The sequence below is a fragment of the Chlorocebus sabaeus genome, chromosome 10, assembly GCF_047675955.1.
Source record: "Chlorocebus sabaeus isolate Y175 chromosome 10, mChlSab1.0.hap1, whole genome shotgun sequence".
NCBI lineage: Eukaryota > Metazoa > Chordata > Mammalia > Primates > Cercopithecidae > Chlorocebus > Chlorocebus sabaeus.
This window is the reverse complement of record NC_132913.1, coordinates 86317367-86333087: the sequence shown is the minus strand read 5'-3', so window position 1 is coordinate 86333087 and position 15721 is coordinate 86317367.

The following is a 15721-nucleotide window of genomic DNA, read 5'->3' as shown; positions in this document are numbered from 1 at the left end:
AAGAAGGGAACAGTGGCTTTGTAACATGGACCAGTGGTCTATTTTGCAAGTCCAGAGAGCTCAGAGGAATATGGGGATTGAAGATTTGAAAGCATCAACCCTGATGTCCTTATCAAGTCTCAAGATCCCACCCCTTTTAACTAGGCTTTTGCTCTTGGTGTAGGTGATTTTCCAGGATTGAGAATTCAACTTTCTCTGTAGCTCTGCTGACCTTATGATTAAGTCTCTTGGGCCCGAATCCTCAGCTTTTTCTGTCCTCCTGCTTCAAAAGTTGGAAGTCTGTTTGTATGCTGCCACAAAGGTTTTCTGGCTTTCATACTGTACTTTTAATTCATTGTAAATCTCTCTGTCTTTCAACATCTTTCTTTAATGCCCCTATAGCTGTCATTAATAACTATCAGATTTCATACCTTTTATATTTACTACTTCCTCCAGTCTTTTAAATGCCTGACATACTCCACCACCAGTGTATTTCCAGCCTCTGGTATTCAATTCCAGTTGGCCACCAGTGAAAGTTTTAGTAATTGCGTAGCTACACCATGCTGAGGGCTTTAAGTACTCAACCTACTGCCAGTGGGAGGTCTTTATAACCACCTGACTAGCAAGTGATTTGTCTCTAAAATCCTGTTGTAGAATCTACTTTCTAGGACCATTGCTCACGCCAACTTTTGTAGGTTTGATTCCCTAGAAAATAAATGATGATTTACAGATTTGCACATAGACGGGTTATTAGAGACTGCTCTTGAGAAACAAATGTGTAAGAGAATGAGGGAAACGGGAGAGGGAAGAGAAAAAGCTGAATTGAAATGTAGTTGAAAGAGAGGCCTCAGTGAATCACATAGAAGTCTAAAGCTAAAATGGTGTCACCTATGATTTGATGCAGGCTCTGCCTAAGGAGGGAGCAGACCTGGAGCATTGCCAGCAGTACTTTCTGGGGTGAGTCACATTCCTTTAGCCTAGTGAAATTTGTGTTGGGGAACTCAGCTGTGCGCCCTTAGCAGGCACCACTCCAGGCAGCTGAGGGAATAAGACCCTTGGTCCTGCAGTGTGGTATCTGGATGGTGTATGCACAGCACCCACTATAAAATTTTAGGGCTTTCTGGCCCTTGCTTAATATTAACATTTACCAGAACATTCATATTCTTCGTGAAGTTTTAACCAGATAAAAATTCAGACATCACTCACCCAATCTATCTTACGCTAAAGGATGTCATAAAAGACTTAAACATTTAAATTTGGAGGCCGAATTCCTTAGGGAAATAAAGACAGAGTTTGTCTGCCATTTCTCCATTTTTTTTCTGTGTAGAATTTATACTGGGCAATTAAATGACATTGAGTCAACATAACTCACTGAGCAATGAATATGCATCGAGTTACCATGACTCAAACATTCCTAACTGCATCATGAATTGTTTATTGAATAACTTATTCTAGAAGCTTGGTTTTGCCAGGGATAAGCCTCATGCTTGCTCATTTTTAGTTTCTAGAATCCTGTCTCATTCTGGGTCTAGGAAGAGTAGAGTATTAGTTCAGTTCAGTTCAGGCCTTTTGCCATTTTTTTTCTTCTCTAAAATTCCTCATAGATCATTGGTGGTAATCATATTTTTGATGTCTTAATACCAGTGCCAAGACTTTTTCTTCCACTACCTCCTTCTCATCAGCTCAGCTAAGTGTATTCTATTCAAAGAACTTCCCACTATCCTCTGCTTAGGCCAAGCTCCTCTTACGGCCCAAGACAATTTTCAGTAGTGTGATTTTTATCTTGTCATCCTTATGTCATACAAAAGAAAAGAGGTTGAAGCTATCACTTATTAGAAGACTGAAAAGTAATGCATCCTAACTCTGATAGTAAATAAGCAATTTTTTGTTAGATTAGTGTAAACACAAACAATAAAACATTAATTATTCCCATAGTATCCAGAAATACCAATAATAAGCCTAGAATTCATAAGAAAACCCATCCTCAAAGGCTATAGAAAGTCACAAACATGCACGAAGAAGTGCTCACGAGAAATTATTCAAATGAGCACACTCAGAGTTTATTTGTTTGTATTTTTGTTTGGACACAGAAATCATTATGAGCTCTTATTGATCCTTGATTTATGGCACAAATGTGGGAGTGACTACATTTCTGGAAGGTTTAAATAATAATTTATGAGAATTAAGAGCCACTTAATTATTTAATGTTAAAAAGCTCAGAAGGCCAGGCATGGTGGCTCATGCCCGTAATCCCAGCACTTTGGGAGGTTGAGGCAGGTGGGTCACTTGAGGGTCAGGAGTTCAAGACCAGCCTGGCCAACATAGTGAAACTCTGTCTCTACTAAAATTACAAAAATTAGCTGGGTGTGGTGGCAGGTGCCTGTAGTCCTAGCTACTCGGGAGGCTGAGGCAGGAGAATCATTTGAACCTGAGAGGTGGAGGTTGCAGTGAGCCAAGATCATGCCACTGCACTCCAGCCAGGGTGACAGAGCGAGACTCTGTCTCAAAAAACAAAAAAACAAACAAACAAACAAACAAAAAACAAAAAAACCTCAGCAGGTTATAAAGTGGCACTACTTTAAAAAATCAGAATTATAAGTTGTGTGTGTTGTACTACTATAGTTAATTTTTTCCACCTTTAAGTTTTGTCTTTGGCAGGGGCTCAGAGACATCTAAATTACCTGTCTTTCGACCTACAGCCAGTAAGACTACAAAGTTCGCAATCTTGTTCTAACAGAGCAGGAAAAACTGGGTTTCTTTATTCTTTATTGAATTCCTTGTTCTGACTTTAGTCATACAGGAACAAAAAGCTCTTCAGTTACATGAATGTCTCTTGCATACAGCTGTGAAAATTTTCACACATCAGGAGAAATCAGCAACATGTACTGCTGAAAGAAGGGGAAAAAATGGTGACTGCTAAGTGAAGCTTAAAGGAAACACACCCCTATGTTTGTGTAGGCAAATGAATGAACACCGACCCTGAGGTCCCAAATACACCATTTTTGTGGATTACTATGCACGATTTGTCCACACTGACAAGATGATTAACCATTTTGCATCTGTGAATTCATGACCTCAAACAGATGAAAGGTAAACATGGCTGTGTTGACAAATGAAATGGCTCGGTTGTAAAATTCTGGTGCAAATGAAGGCGTTATTAAAAAAAGAAGAAGAAAAATATAGAAAAATCTACAGGGAATAAATTCGTTTGTTCTCTTGTCAGTCACCAGGACAACCTTATTCTCTCAAAGAATGATGGCTATGACATTCATTAATGTGGAGGTAAGTGGGAGAGATATTCAGGGGTAGAATTTTAGGGTGAAATTCTATCCCTGAATTGCAAGTAGTAAAGAAGTAAAGAGGATAGTAAGAAGTAAAGAGAGGCTCAGTATAGGAAAGAAAAACTTTAAATAAGGCCCAACCCTCACCTACAAAGTAGGTGAGCAGTGAAATGACCCTTGATTGAATATTTAAGACAACTTTACAATATATTCTGGCCTTAAAGAAATTATGTACATTCTTTAGAGTACACGTTTTCCACCTCAGAGAGGAAACTTATGGAGTACAGAAAGCTGCACTGCAATTCCTCAAGCAGAATCTGCTGGAAAGAGTCATAATTTCCTGTTATTTTTCACTATATGCAAAACATCCTAATCCTAGGAAACTCATTTAAAAAGTGATAATTAGAATAGTGTGATCATGGAAATGGGGTGAGTTATAAACTGTAGAATACTAGCTAATAGGTACAACTAAATAATAGGTAAGAACGCTTCTAAAGAATGAAGTGGATCTTGCCTCACCAATCTTAGATGTTTAATCCACCCATAACGCCATAAATATTTCCCCTGAACGATAATAGAATGGAAATTTTATGGTTTCTACTTTATTCTAAAGTGACTATAGTGCAGTCTATAATTCTAGTTATGTAAATATGTAGACCAATGTTTCCCCAACTTTAGTATGTATACACATCATCAGAGGACTTCGTAAAAATGCAAGTTCTGGCCTGGGAGTTTACATTTCTGACAAGTTTCCAGATGACACAGATGTGAGGAGTCCAGAGGCGCCACTTTTAGGAGCAAAGATTGAGAAAACTTGAAAGAATTCTGAAGACAGTCTCAGGGATGCTGATTAACAGCTGAACAATTAGATCTGTGAGGAAAGGTAACGGCTTCTGGGAAAAATGATGAATCTGGAAAGAGAAAAAATAATAAATCAACAGGAGGATCAAAGAATGCCAAGGGCTTTTAGCACTGTTTTCTTATTCCACAGGCAGCAGGATTACAAGTGAGTTTCCATCATAACATAAACGGTCTATGCAATATCTGGAAAAATTTTGTGACAGTGAAAGGGGCTGAATACTAAAACAAATTACTAAGAGAAGCTGAAAAATCTCCTACCAAGAGTTGGGAATGATTTGATAATGTTCTTCCTCAGGAATGAAGGATTTTCATCATCACCCATTAAAAACCCCTTCCAGGTGAACGTGGCGACATCAACATGGTAATTTTTATAATATATTTGTACTTAAAATAATTTGGAATCAATTGTAAATATCAGGGCTGCTAGCAGACATCATCTACAACATCATTTTTATCTACTTGATTGATTTATTTTATGGTATTGGGAGATCTCTCTTGGAGAAAGACATTTATTAGATTATTTCACCTTATATGTGAGAGTCCCTACATAGACTTCATGCTGCTTGTTTTCCCAATGGCTAACTATAGGAAAAGGAAAAGTGTAAAAAAATTTACAACTTAAATTTTATCATTTTTAAAAAGCAAAACTTCATAATTCATGGGTAAAAGATGCAAGATATAGTCCCATTTTTAAAATGCACGCACAAAAAAGAAAACTGTTCAGGGTGACAGCTTCATGTTTTGTCAAATTCTTAGGGTCATTTTCTTATTCTTCACAGAAAACTCTTTTTGTTTACAAAAGAGCTTTGTATTCAAATGGTGCTTTGAGAGTTGTAAAAAGGCTTGAGAAATCATCATATTGTATTTGTTCTCATAATTTATTGTTGATACCTCTTATGATCCTTGTCTTGATAACACGGGGCTTCATGGGCCAGTACCACAGAGGAAGGCCACCTAAGAAAAAATGAGTAATAAGAGCTAACGTGTATATGGTGCTTCCTATTTGCCAGACCCTATTCTACATGCTTTTTGCATATTGTTTAATAGTTATAAAGATATAGACAAGCTTCACCAACAAAAGAAAAATAATCAAATAAAACATATTCATGCTTCCAGAAAAAAAAGAAATAGACAAAAAGAATTTAGTACTTGGGATACTTGGGATAGCTATTTTTGGATCTCTGGTGGTCAGTGATACTGACAGCTAGAACGCAATAGTACACAACGGTGCTATAGAAGATTAGAAAGCAAAGTTGTATGGAATGAATACAAATGTTTCCAGCATATTCCAGCAATTAGCATCCCTGACCATGGGTCCCAAGGTAAATGCTGACTAGCACATTGAACCTCATTGTAAATTCACACAAGTTGTTCTGTATGCATTTCTACCTCAACAATTCAACGTTAAGTGTGGACACATTTTTGGAAATGATCTTTTTAAAGTATGGGCTGTGGCCTTTAGAATAGGAAGTAGCTCCCCTCTCTCCACTTCTCTTCTTCCTGAACCCCAATGCTTTGTACCACTGCATTTATTAAGGGTTAAATACTAGTCATAATTCTGCAAATATGAAGGTTTGTCATTAAGTCCTAAACTATGTATTTATATGTAGTAACAAAGGTATGATTGGGTAAAAGTCAAACTGATCAGAGAAAAATTCCATTATCCTAGAAAGTAGGTGTAAGAGGGAGTGGGGAAGCACTTTGAACTATCCTGTAAGTAGTCAAGAAGGGAAATCCATCACCTTTTAGGGTTTTTACCTCTCTTTGGATATAAGGGACTGTAGCACATTTATTTTTTTTTTCCTTTGATGGAGTTAGGGAGATTGAGGAGATTGAGGGAGGCATGAACATCTGCTTTCAAAAAGTACTTGAAAGGTACCCACGCAATAGTGTGAGGGGGACATCCGTGCCCTGAGAGAGCCAGCACATTGCAGTCAGGCTGATGGAAGGAAGTTAGAGAACTAGAAACAGGTCAAAACCAGCAGCTATGCTGGAAGCCCCTGTCTCTGCTCACTGGTTTTCTGCTTTCAGTTAGCTGGGAATCTGATCCAGAATTTGAAGAAAGCCTGAGAGTCATTTGTTAAAGTGTCATTAACTAGCTATCTCAGAGTGCACTTGGTGCTTAGAGGAACAGATTTCAATTACAAGGCTCCACCTCTAATTTAGAGCTGCTTAACTTTAACACATAAAGCATGATTTTCTGAACCAAAATTAAAAATAGATCCTGCTAAAATAAGTCGTTAGAAAAATTAGCAAAATGCCTCAGAACTCCCACTTTGGGGAGAAAAAAATAGGTCCTTACAATTAGCATTATTAATAATTCCTTAGTTGTGAGGTCTCAGTGCTTGCTTAATTGCAGAGATTCAGAATCTTTCAAACTCTACATGTTAAAAATAATAGCTAGAGACTCCTTTGCCACCAGCATGTGGGTGGTAGGAGGAAGTGGAAAAAATACAAACTCACAATGCCTAATGATTTATTAATGAGTTTCATCTCTTTTTTTGGAATTCAGACCATTAATTACATGTGTGTCTAATCACTCACTGGTGGATGGAATGTTTTCCGGCATCAACTCAAGAGACAGACACACTTCATTATTTGCAAAAGAGAAACTTAACAAGTTTAAGTTTCCCTTAAACTTCTTGAGCCATTTTCAAACCTCCACATTTGCAGACAAGCTGGCAAACAAAAGTTGTCCTTGAAGCTTTCCATCTGGGCCCACTAACTTCGATTAGGAATTAAAAGCAGGGTTCATTTGTTTGTTTTGTTTTTAAGAGCCCTCTGCTAAGGCTGATGGGCCACTGCTTTGCTGGGTAGAAGGGCCCAGAAGAGCCCATTGCTGTTTTTATCATCCCAGAGGTGAAGAAAAAAACAATCACCCAGGATTTCTTCATTCATTCAGTAAATGTGAAATTAATGAAGTAAGAATTGGATAGATAATTTCAACATGTGAATTTTGTAAGGATCTCCAAGAAGTAATCTATTCTTCAGACAGGCCCATGCTTTACTGTTCTGTGTCTATGGTTAAGGACTTTAAAGGAGGTAATTTTAAAATAACCCTTGCTCAGAAAACTTATACCAGGCCTTTCTTGTTGATGTTTTAAATATCGTAACAAACTTGATCTTTAGTAAGTCAAAACTCCATCTTGGGTACTTCAGGCCCCTTTGTTTGTATTCCCTATCTAATTTCCTCATTCTTCATTACTCTCCAGGTGGAATTGTTACTTCTATTAAATATATTTATTTGCGTGTTCATTCAACTTTCAAGCTATTCCTCGGGATTTACTTCTCCCACCCTTGCTTCCACCATACTTAATTGACTTTTACCTGCCAGGCACTGCTTTAGGTAAAGGGGATAAAGCAGTAGAAAACGAGTCCTCTGCTCTGAGGAAGTTAGATTCTACCGGGCTGAGCATACAACTCCCTGCTCTTCACCAAAATAGCTTATTCCCACTTTTGAAATTCTGATGGCCTTCTTCTTCAACTCATGAGGTCTTTCCTGACCTCCAAATAATTAACGAAGATAGCAGAAGTAACTTACTTTTGTGTCCCTAGCACAGACAACAATGACTGGCATATGGTAAGTGCTCTATTAATGTTTATACAATGAATGAATGATTCTATCCAACCTAGCTACTTTTCGAGATTGTGTATATAGCTATATTAATAACTTAGATTTATTTGGAGCTTTCAGCTTGTCAAATGTTCTTACATATCTCCTTTGATCTTCACTACTTTTCTAATGTATTCATAGTAAGCGAAGGAGTTATAACCACCCAGATGAAGAAACTGGAGCTCTTCCTGACTAAATAACTTATTCAGGCTTCAACAGTTATTGGGCAAGAAAGTCAGGATCTGAAAGTACTCCTCTTTCCACCACACCATGTAACTTATTTTTGTAACTTCTTTAATATTATTTGTTTCCTTCCTTCACACCAATGGTTCTCAAATATTTTTCACCAGAATCAGTTTGTGGGGATGCGTTGTTAAAACACAGATTCTGGACTCCAACCCCAGAGTTTCTGATTCAGAAGGTAGAAAGTAGAGCCTGATAGTCTGTATTAGTCACAAGTTCCCAGGTGATCCTCATGTTGCTGGTCTGAGGACCACACTTGAGAACCACCGTCTTAGACTATAAACTCTTTAAGAGCAAGTATTGTTTCCTAAGTCTTCTTTAAATGGTTATCTGTGCTCAGTTACTGCCACACAACTGTTCTGCTGTGTCACCTTTAACAACTCACTCGTTGTCTTGGAGGTGGTTCCCCCTGCCCCCAAATTCTGGATCCAAGTCGCTCATGCAGTTTAAATGGATTTCACTTGTTTCGTGGCAGAAATTCAGAACAGCTGTGTGGGTTCCTCTTCTACTTGTTTAGTGAGTGTTTCTCAACTTGTTTTTCCGACAAGTGTGGTCCGAAAACCACATGCAATAGCATCATCAGGGTGCGTACTAGAAATACCCATTCCTAGGGCCCAATTCAGAACCACTGAGTCCGACTCTCTGGGGCTGGGGGCTGGTAGTAAGCCTGTTTAACAAGTGCCCGTGGAGAGCCATGTAAGTTCCAGAGTTGCAAACCTTTGTATTAAAACCATTTTTAAGATGCCCTTTGCATTTCTATCTCCTGGTTGAAGAACTTGAGCTTCAAGTTTCTCTCCTAAAGTTAATTTTCCAGATCTTCTTTGAACCCTCTCCAACTTGTTTGAGTAGCAGGGGATGAATTTTTGGGCATATTCTCAAAGAATGCTGCATGCTGTTCCCATGTGTGGGTTTCTGCCCAGTATTTACAGAGAAGTTTTTTAATAGGCAGTGTTTTGGAAAGTGACTACTGAAGATGTGAAATGGACTAGGCAAGGAAAATAAAGTTGTTTTAACTTTTCTGAATTTCATATTTCATCTTCAGCCTGAAACTTGGCTCTTTATAATTATTATCTTAAATGAACCTGACACGCCACAAGCACTACTTAAATATTTTTAAATTCATTTTTAGATTTTGAAGTCCTTAACTTGCCCCAGTCCCCTTCATCATTGACTATGGCTTCATGAATTTTAATTGGGAAGAATAACATTGTTTCAGGGAAATTTTTCCATTTTAGAGTAGACCATTACTCCTTAGGCTAAATCTATGAGTTGCTGTTTTTCAAGTCAATGTTTTCAAGAGTGGGAAATGACCTCTTGGTTTAGGAACCTGTCTAAGGTGGCCTGATAATTCTGGAGCAAATACAAGTTTTAAATTGGTCGAAGTAGCTAATCTGAGGAATTGCTACCCAGGTCTTAAAGCCTTGAAAGTAAAACTTTTTCTCTTGGCTTGTGTCAACAAATATTACCTTATTCTCAGCTGACTCAAGCATTCAGAAGACGGTATCACTGGCTGCAGCAGGGCCTTGGAGGATGGCAACAGCAGAGGCAGTGGCATTTTCTAGAGACTTGGAACCATAGAGTTTGAGACATGGAAAGAGTCTTCCTGGACATTGAGTTCCACACCTTCATTTTGTAGACGAGTAATCTGAGACCAGATAAGATGATTTGTCCAGGTCACCAGGATTCATATTCAGACCAGTTGATTTGACCAGTGTCTTTCTATCCCACAGTACCTTCTCACTGGGAGAAAAAAAAAGACTACCTCAAATCAGATAACATCAGTTTTTGTTTTTTATTTTCTTTTTTCCCCCACAGGAAGATTTTCTTTGTGCAGTTCCTCAACCTAATGTAATCTGTGGGGTCCTGTATTAAGTACGGCAATAAATTGCCACAAGCTTAATGTCTTAAAACAACACGAGTTTATCTTACAGTTCTGGATATCAGAAACTCACAACGAACCTCACTGGGCTAAAATTAAGATTCCAGCAGAGCTATGTTTCTTCTGGAGGCTCAACAAGATAATCTGTTTCCTTACTTTTTCCAGCTCCTAGATGCTGCCCACATTCCTTGGCTGGTGGTTCTCTTTCAGTTTCAGAGCCAGCAATGGCTAGTGGAGTCCTCACATCCTGTCTAACACTGATCCTCCTGCTGCTCTCTTCCACACTTAATGACCCTTGTGATTACATCGGACATCTTTGGATAATCCAAGATACGCCCCTGCCCGCCCTCACCACCCCCCCCACCCCGATTTTATGGTCAGCTGATTAACAACTTTAATTCCTTTTGCAACCTTAATTGACCTTTGTTTTGTAACATGTATTCACAGACTCCAGGGATTAGGATGTGGACATCTTGGGGGGTGGGGGGTAGGGGAGAGCATTATTCTGCCTGCCATAAGTCCCACTGGAGAAACAGCTAATAATTATAATTTTAATTCTTAAAGTATGGTCTCTGAACTAGCAGCATCAACATCACCTGGAAACTTGTTAAATATGCAAATCTTAGGTTCTACCCCACATCTGAATCAGAAACCCTGGGGCTAGGACCCAGCAATCTGTCATTTAACAAGCCCTCTGGGTGATTCTAATGCATGATAATGTTTGAGAAGCGTTGTTTTAAGTAATGTAAGAACCCAGAATAAAAATTTAAGTGAATTGTTTATTTTGACTTAACACTATTCATTGATGAAGAACTTTATATTTTACTTGCTATTTTTACTTAGAATTTAAGGTTCTAGGAGCCTTAAGGATTCTGGATTTGCTTTAGAGCTTCTAAAGGTGCTTGGAGACCAAACAATTCATGCCATTGCCATTTTCTCAAGTCTTGATTTTTATTATTTATTTATTATTTGCTTTGTTTTGGAGGTGGCAAGGTTATACAAAATTTCATTTGGAAAAAGTTAACCACTGCTAAAAATATTTCCGAAGACAACTAAATATGTCGAATATCATTACGGCTTTATGAGTTAGGATCGGCAGGGTTACTCCCCACATTTTCATTTGCTGACTTCTGCTGCAGGTCTAGCCGAGTAAGACAAAATGCATAGCAACACAGATGCCTTGGACCTAAAGCCTTGGTAACATTTTGTTAACATACTTAGATAAGAGAAATTTTCGAGATTGTCTATTCACCTTTAAAACAAACGAAAGACTGTGTCTTTGCTTTGTCTCATGCAGACTGAAGCTCTGAAGAAGTGATTGACTTCCCCAAGCCCCACATCTAGAGAGTGGAGTTAATATGACATTATATATCCTATGGAGGAGCCGTCAGCAGATCATCTGGGGCAGATTGTGGAATGTGAGTGAAAAGATGAACCACTATAAAAGGCTAAAAGCAAAAAACCAAAACAAAACCCCAATAAACAAAAGGTTTGTCCAACTGCTGTTAGCCTGAAACTGGCATCTGAGAAGAACTTTCCCAGAAACAGGCAGCATCTGAAATTACCACGTGTAAATATGATGGGAAGGAATTAATATGAAAGAAACTTGAAAAATCCATGGTCTTAATATTTGCTTCTTGCAGCTTTGCATGAGGGTAGTTTCTTCTCTAATACGCAGAACTCTTTAAAGTAAAAGCACCAAGGGAACTTCTCTAGGACTCTCATTCCCTTCTTGGATTTCTGCTTTTCCACCACGATTTCTCCTATCCACACCATATCTGCAAGGTGGGCCACCCTGAATTCATCGTGTTGTCTTTATTCTATTATTTTAAGACTTTGTAGATTTACATTAAACCCTTCAAAGATTTTCCTAATTGAGAATTCAAAATTTAGGAATATTAATTGAAATATCATATGACAGGTACTGCACTAAATCCTGGGATTACAGGATTGAGCCAAACAGATATAATTCCTCACTTTGTTAAGCTTAAAAAAGGCCATGTACCTATTTCCCTCAACTCCTATATTGGATTATGCAAATAGTTTGTTTTTTTTTTGTTTGTTTGTTTTTGCTTTCTACTGGGCCAGTTACTCTAATCACCTTGTGACATTACCTATTGACCGTTTTCACATTTATCTCTGATATGCACAAACTTTCAAAGCTAGCAGTATATTGGTCTGAAATCATATGCTATTTTAAGGAACATTATTTACATTATATTTCCAAGTGCCTTCAGGCTGTTTCTCTTTTTATGTGGGCTGCTTCCTCTCCTTTGTTTTCTGAGTCTAATTAGGCTTGAGAGGTATCATGAAATAGGTCAGACATATTTGGATTTGAATTTTTGCTTCTCTGTCTCTGTCCCTCTCTCTTTCCCTATATATATGCATAAATTTGGAAATTTTAATGTACTATCTCTGAGCCTCAGTACTCTCAGTTAAAATGGGGATGATATTACCATATAAGGTGGTGATGAAGATTAAAATATGTGTGTATATGAGTGTACTTATGTATGTGTATAAATATATACATATTATACTTTTAAATGGAGAGATATTTATTTAAAACCATGACTGGCATATAATGGGTTCTCATTAAGTATCATTTGCAACTCCTCCTAGTCAATTATTCTTATTAAATGTGGACTCTTTTGGTTCCCTTTCTCCTCAAGCCTACCACTGGAGTCTGTGTAAAGGTCCTTCCTTTAGCTTCCTATAGTTTTTTCTCTTTAATGCTTCACTTGTAATGCCCTAGGTGCTGCTTTCACCATGTTACTCCCCTGCCTAGGTGCATACTGCAAACATGGGGGGACTTCAAAAAGTTCATGGAAAATGCATATTATGAAAAACTATGCATGGATTTAAAAAAATTTTTTTGCACCAAAATAAACTCATACTAACTTGTTATAACATATCTGAACAAACTAGTTTGAGGCACTAAGAAGAAGACATCTGTTTGAAAAGAACCCCATCAGAACAACACGAATTCTGCTAAAATTAAAACAAGAACGAATATCATATTTATGGTGAAGCTTGGGTGGAAGAATGTAAATTATTGGTGCTTTATGAAAAGTTTATGGGGACAATGCCCCAAGGAAATCAGCAGTTTAAAAATGGATAACTCGTTTTAAGAAGGAATGGGATGATGTTGAAGATGAAGTCTGCAGTGACAGACCAACTACATCAATTTGAGAGTGAAAATTCATTTTGTTTAAGACGTAATTGAGAAGGACCATTGATTAACAGCAGAAACAATAGCCAGCATCAAAGACATCTCAACTGGTTCAGTTAACACAATTCTAGCTGAAAAATTAAAGTTGAACACATTTCCCATTCAATGGGTGTCAGAATCATTGTGCTCAGATGAGTTGCAGGCAAGAACAGAGCTTTCAATGGACATTTTAAATAAATGGGATCAAGATCCTGAAGCATTTCTTTTTTATTTTTATTTTTTTTTTAAGGGACAGATTCTCTCTCTATCACCCAGCTGGAGTAGCTAGAACTGCAGGTATGTGCCAGCATGCCCAGCTAATGAGATCCTGAAGCATTTCTTCAAAAAATTGCAACAGAAGATGAAACATGGCTTTTACCAGTATGATCCTGAAGACAAAGCCCAATTACAGCAATGGTTACCAAGACATGGACATGGTCCAATCAAAGCAAAAGCAGACCAGCCAAGAGCAAAGGCTGTGGAAACAGTTTTTTGAGATGCTCAAGGCATTGTGCTTGTTGACTGGAGGGCCAAATAATAATAGCATCTGCTTATCATGAAAGCATTTAGCTAAAGTTAACCAAAGAGTTAGCAGAAAAATATCCAGGAGAGATTCACCAGAGAGTTCTCCACCATAACAATGCTTCTGCTCATGCCTCTCATCAAATAAAGGCAATTTTGTGAGAGTTTGGAGGAATCATTAAGTATTCACCTTACAGTCCTGATTTGGCTCCATCTGACTTCTTTTTGTTTCCTACTCAAAAAATCTGTGAAAGGTACCCATTTTTCTTTAGTTACTAGTATAAAAAAGACTGCATTGACATGGTTAAATTCCCAGGACCCTCAGTTCTTTAGGGATGGACTAAATGGCTGGTATGATTGCTTACAAAAGTGTCTTGAACTTGATGAAGTTTATGTTGAGAAATAAAGTTTATATTCTAAATTTTTATCTTTTAGTTAAAATTTTCCATGAACATTTTGAAGTCCCCTCATTCTTATCATCCCTTGTAATACGTCGTTTGGTGTTGTTGGTGCTTTACTTTGATCTTACCCATGATGAGATTGTTTCACTCTTTCTTGCAAAATCCATGTATTCTGGTGATATTTGCTGCTTTTCTTTCCCTCGATGTGCCATGCACAGTTTTACTCAAGCCTTTGTTTACATTGAGGCCAGATTTTAAGATGTATATGAGTCAACTTTAATTTTAAAGGAAGATGCTTAAGAGTTCACTTATGTGGTGCCTATACTTAATACAGTTTATTCAATCTCTTTGATTATAAGCTACAGAAATCAAACTAGCTTAGGCCAAAAAAGTAAATTATTATTTTATAGACTCCAAATTCAATTTGCACAACTAAATTGCAGGAGGGCAGTGATTTGCAGAGTCTTTAGAACAGTTAGAACCAGAGACAAGGCATGCCTCTGAGCTCTCTCCATCTGTCATTCCTGCTTCTCATGGCCTTCTGCTTTCATGCTCTCTCCCCATAGGCTTGGTTCTTCCACATCTTGAGCCCCTCATCAAAGGCCCCTCTGAAGAGAGGAGGCTGATTCTCTTTCAAGGAAAATCACTGACTGGTGTAGATTAGATCAGGTGTTCACTTCTGGCCACAGGGTCATGTAAAAGTATGGAAGTTCCCACTGTAGTTCTCTCTCTGTGTGTGTGTGTGTGTGTGTGTGTGTGTGTGTGTGTGTGTGTGTGTATATATGGTGGGGTATGGCTGGGAGCAGTTCCCAGGTGAAGAGAGGGAAGAATGCTGGGTGTCAGTACTGTAGAAGTATTATTATTAACACCACCTTTGGAAGCTTTAGGATGGATTTGTGCTCTTCCAAGTCTGTCATGTAGGTAATCCTGTTTTCACACAACATCTCCTTCGATATTAATGAAAGAAGTATTACATTGATGTTGATGGCCCACTACCAAGCCTAAAAAAGACATGTGTTATGCTACTATAATTCTACTTGCAAGGGCTTTATGAAAGTGAACTTGTGATTATAACTATTGTTATTTATCTTTTAGATGTACTCTTGGCTACATAATATGCATAGTGGTGTCCCACAGTTTAAACTTAAAGTATCACCTGTTTTGAAATACATACTTCTTTATCAAAAAGTAACTCATGAAATCATCTTCTATATTCACCACTGGCTATACCTAGTTCACTGCTTAACACCAACCAGCCCACCAGTAATACTTCCTGACAGTTTTTATAACTAGTTCAGCCTTTATTTTAGATGGAATTTTTTGGTAGATTGAATATTTCAAAGTACAAGAAGGGTAAATATAGAACTATCCAAATATTTGTTCTCCAAAATTGAATCACATTTATTAGGTAAAGAAAGTTGTTTCTAGTCACATACTGAACTTCCATGTAGCTTTACAATGCCCTTTTCATCTTGATAAAATTCTTGAAATGTAAGAAAATCTTTATCAAGTTTACATCTGTCAAAATTAAAAAGTAAAGAAATTCAGGCATCTTCTTCAGATTTCTACTGACTCCGAGGGTTTCTCTGTAAGTTTAATAACTGAAATGAAATGCTAGTACTTAACAGTTGGAATCCTCTTCGATTTGGTTACCATACTAAATAAGCTGCTGACACAGCATGAGAGCTTGTAAAGGATAAAAAAGATTATCTCTGGTCTGAGCTAAGACACCCT